General features: G+C 37.3%; 1 pseudogene; it reads left to right on the top strand.

Annotated features, from left to right (window-relative positions):
• The first annotated feature begins 1,809 nt into the window (after window positions 1-1,809).
• Window positions 1,810-2,414, top strand: LOC100613483 (large ribosomal subunit protein uL16-like; annotated as a pseudogene).
• The last annotated feature ends 1,908 nt before the right edge of the window (window positions 2,415-4,322 follow it).

The following is a 4,322-nucleotide window of genomic DNA, read 5'->3' as shown; positions in this document are numbered from 1 at the left end:
AGCAGGGTCAAACTACATCCCTTCCAGCCCATACCCTTCCCAGGAGGCCACAAAAACTCCACCATCTTTGCGTGCTGCAGGGCTGTTCGGATAACCCCAATGCTTCCAGTAAGATAGACTCTAAAACTAAAGTAACTATCAAACAAACAACAAGCATAGAGGATGCTTTTAAAAGGACACTAACGGATCTTTAAAAGAAAGGGAAGGGAAGGGTACAAGTGGTCAAACTGCTCTTGAGGTTTGCATGTTCAGTCGTTCTACAGAATTATTGTATATCAATTATATGCCAAAGTCATAATTTTATGAGTTTACTCAGAGATTATTAAGATCTTGAGAAATTATTTCACATGAATCACCAGAAGCTAATATAATAAAATATGAAGGTTTTAATTGGCACTTTCTGGAAATATCATCTCCTTCAATCCAGGTCACAGCTGGAGGAGGTAGACACTTGGCATAGCCAAGGAGCAAACTAGTCTGATGGGTGGAATTAATCATGGGACAACACGTAACACAGCCAGATTACCTTCACATTCTAGTTTGCACTAAGAAATAAAATTGTTGAACACTCACATTTTAAGAGGGTTCATCAGGAATTTTTATATTATTCAGATAAAAGACAAATATTTAGACAGATTTGCAATAGACCCTCACTTTGTCAAGGTTATATTGTTTGTATGTAATATATAGAATCAATCAATGTAAGGAGAACAGTGATTTCAGGAAATAATGTCATCAAACTATTATATCCTAATTCAGGGGGTTATTTCTGTTAGGGAAACTGCCTGAATAGTATAAAGAAACAATGAAAGGATCTGTTCACTGTTTCTTTTTATAGACTCTGTGAAATCAGCACCCTTGTGCTATGACAATATTACCTTGAATACTTAAAAATATCAAATTAGTTGTTTAATAATCAGATGAAAGCTTAGTAGTCAATGTTAGCTTTAGAAAGCCTTTAGTTACTTTAAGAGATACTGAAAGGATATCTTAGACTTCAGTGTTGGTGTGGTAAGCAGCTTCTAAGATGACTGTCAATGATCCACACCTACTGGTATTTATGTTATTTTGCAATCACTTTGAGTGTGGGAACTTAGTGGTGAACTTCTAATGAATAAAAGATGGTATGTCACTTAAATGAGATTATAAAAAGACTATGACTTCTGCCTTGCGTGTCCACTCTCTTTCATATCGCTCACTCTCAGGCCAGCAACCTACCATTCTATAAGCCATCTTATAGAGAATCCTACATGGTGAGTAATTGAAGTCTCTGAACAACAGCCAGAGAGAAGTGGAAACTTGCAAACAACACGTTAATGAACCTTAAAATGGATCTGATTCCAGCTGAGTGTTGAGATGACTACAGCCCTGGCTGACAGTTTAGCCACAACCCTCCAAGAAAACTGAACCAAAATTATCCAGCTAAGCCACTCTGGATTCTGGGTTCTCAGAAACTGTGAGATAATTATAAATGTTTGTTATTTCTATGCTGCTAGATTTTGAGATATGTTATACAGCAATAGATAACTAATAGAGTATCCTGTGTTACAACAGTATATTAGCTTGAGTATCTAAAAAATTAATCAGATGATAGCTTATTAGACATCATTTGTCTAATAAAAAGATGATAGCTTGTTAGTCAACATTAGTTCATTTAATTACTTTGGTTAGATTCGGAAAGCCATTAGTCTATTCAAAGGAATACTTTGTAAATATTTAGATATTAGCGTTAGTTGAAAAGTATAGGAGTGCACTGTCTCTTCCACGCACTGGCGAAGTTCCTGTGTCGCCAGGGGCCACCATCCTGCTCCTTGTTATTGGTATTGTAAAAAACAGCCATACCCAAAGTCTCGTTTCTGCTGAGATCTGTATCTTTGGGTCGAAAGAAGGCAAAAGTGGATGAGTTCCCACTCTGTGGCCACATGGTGTCTGATGAATATGAGCTGCTGTCTTCTGAAGCCCTGGAGGCTGTCCGTATTTGTGCCAATAAGTACATGGTGAAAAGTTGGGGCAGAGATGGCTTTCACATCCGAGTGTAGCTCCATCCCATCCATGTCATCTGCATCAACAAGATGTAGCCCTGTGCTGGGGCTGAAAGGCTCCAGATGGGTATGCGAGGGGCCTTTGGAAAACCCCAGGGTACTGTGGCCAGGGTCCACATTGGTCAAGTCATCATGTTTATCCGCACTAAGCTTCAGAACAAGGACCATGTGATTGAAGCCTTACGCAGGGCCAAGTTCAAGTTCCCTGGATGGCAGAAGATCCATATCTCCAACAAGTGGGGCTTCACCAAGTTTAATGCTGACAAATTTGAAGACAAAGTGGCCGAGAAGCACCTCATCCCTGATGGTTGTGGGGTCAAGTAAGTTCCCAATCACAGCCCCTTGGACAAGTGACAGGTTCTGTACTCATGAAGGCTTTTGGCAGCACTGTCAAAAGTCCCATCGGCATGGGCCATGCCGATCTGCCTTATGCTTACTAATAAATTCTGTTTACTGGCCAAAAAAGAAAAAAGAAAGAGAGAAAGAAAAATAAAAGAATAAGAACTCATCTATTACAGCTTTCCACCAAAATTCCATAAGTGCTGAAAAAAATGTTGTATCTCTGCCTGACACTAAAGGATTGTATTAATGATTTTGCTTAGGTTCATTTTGGAAAATAAGTAAAATCATCCTTTAAAATGCAGCATATTTAAAATAAAAGGGTCTTCTGTATTTTAATATCAATAGGTTGGTTACTTCTGAAGATGATCTCCTCCTCTGTAGTTTTGATGTGGACTCGTTTATATCTAATTTGAGATCAATGCCAGTTGATGGATTAAAGACAGCTGCCTTCAAGAAATTTTCTCACGCTACCTTATGGGTGGTGCCATTCCTAAATTTCTGTGAGCAATCATGTTTCTTTTTCAAAGAAAGTATTTTGGGCCCAAGTAATATGCCCAAGTAATATGCAGCCCTCTTATTACATACAGTCAAACCACTTAAGCTTTCAGTTCAAAATCACTGTTTCCAGATCAATGATGGCTCAAGTTTAATAGCCAAAAATTTACATTGATAATGATAAATTTTGGGCTTTATAACTTATTTCAAATACTGTATTACTTTCATTTTGCTGTGAGTTTAACTAATCCCAGAGACAAAGAAATTTACTCACTTTAGAACTATGATATAGCAACATCCCAATTCAAGATGTGATTTTTTAAAAAAGGAATATAAGTTAGAGTTCCATTATATCATTTAATAAGTTTTTCACAAAACAGTGGCACCTAGTGGTCTATAAAAATCCTTCTCCGAACTGTTTGTCATTTGTCTTTACTCTTTAGTTTGAATCTGGCATTCATTGCCTACAGCTGGTTCAATTGCTAGTTAGATTCACTAGGATCTCTTGCTTTATAGATTCAAATTTTTGCAATATTAAATTAATCTTTTATTTTTTATTTGTGTACTTAGCCTAATGTCAACAACACTATTCTTACTATTTTGATGTTATTCTACCAGAAATCTTTGTAGGTCGATAGGGCTAATGAGTTACTGCCACTAAAATAGGTGAATTACTTTGAAACATCAAACAAGAGACTACCTTAAAACAATGGTTTATAAAAAGAGATTCACTTGGCCGGGTAAGGTGGCTCACACCTGTAACCCCAGCACCTTAGGAGGCTGAGGCAGGTGGATCACCTGAGGTCTAGAGTTCAAGACCAGCTGACTAACATGGCAAAACCCCATCTCTACTAAAAATACAAAAAATTAGCTGGGCATGGTGGTAGCTCCCAGCTACTTGGGAGGCTAAGGTAGGAGAATCTCTTGAACCCGGGAGGTGGAGGTTGCAGTGAGCTGAGATCACACCATTGCACTCCAGCCGGGGCAAAAAGAGCAAAACTCCATTTCAAAAAGAAGAGATACACTTTTGGAAGTAATAAAATGTGCCTTTTTTGTTTCTATAACAGAACTGGGTAGTGTAAGCTATTTTATCGCTGCTTATCACCACTTGGTATTAATAGTATATGACTATTCTTTAAACCTACTGCCTAATAAACCTGTCTATAAACCTGACCACAATGTATTCATGTTGAGAACTTTCCTGAATTCTGCTCACTAGAAGAAAGATGTTGATATTATCTTTTCTTTTATTTACTATGACCAAGTATGGCATGCACCAGTTTGGTTTAGGAAAAGCAAATGAAATATTGTCTTTTATATATAAAGAAGTTATTAGTAATAATTGAATATATTTTCCTATCAAAGTGATACCCTCATAAAAATTTATCTGCATGATCTAGCCAATACAAGAAACTGTAAGACTGCTTTCAAAATTTGTGTTTG

Source organism: Pan troglodytes, chromosome 6, assembly GCF_028858775.2.
Source record: "Pan troglodytes isolate AG18354 chromosome 6, NHGRI_mPanTro3-v2.0_pri, whole genome shotgun sequence".
Classification (NCBI taxonomy): Eukaryota; Metazoa; Chordata; class Mammalia; order Primates; family Hominidae; genus Pan; species Pan troglodytes.
This window is presented reverse-complemented; position numbering and strand designations above follow the sequence as displayed.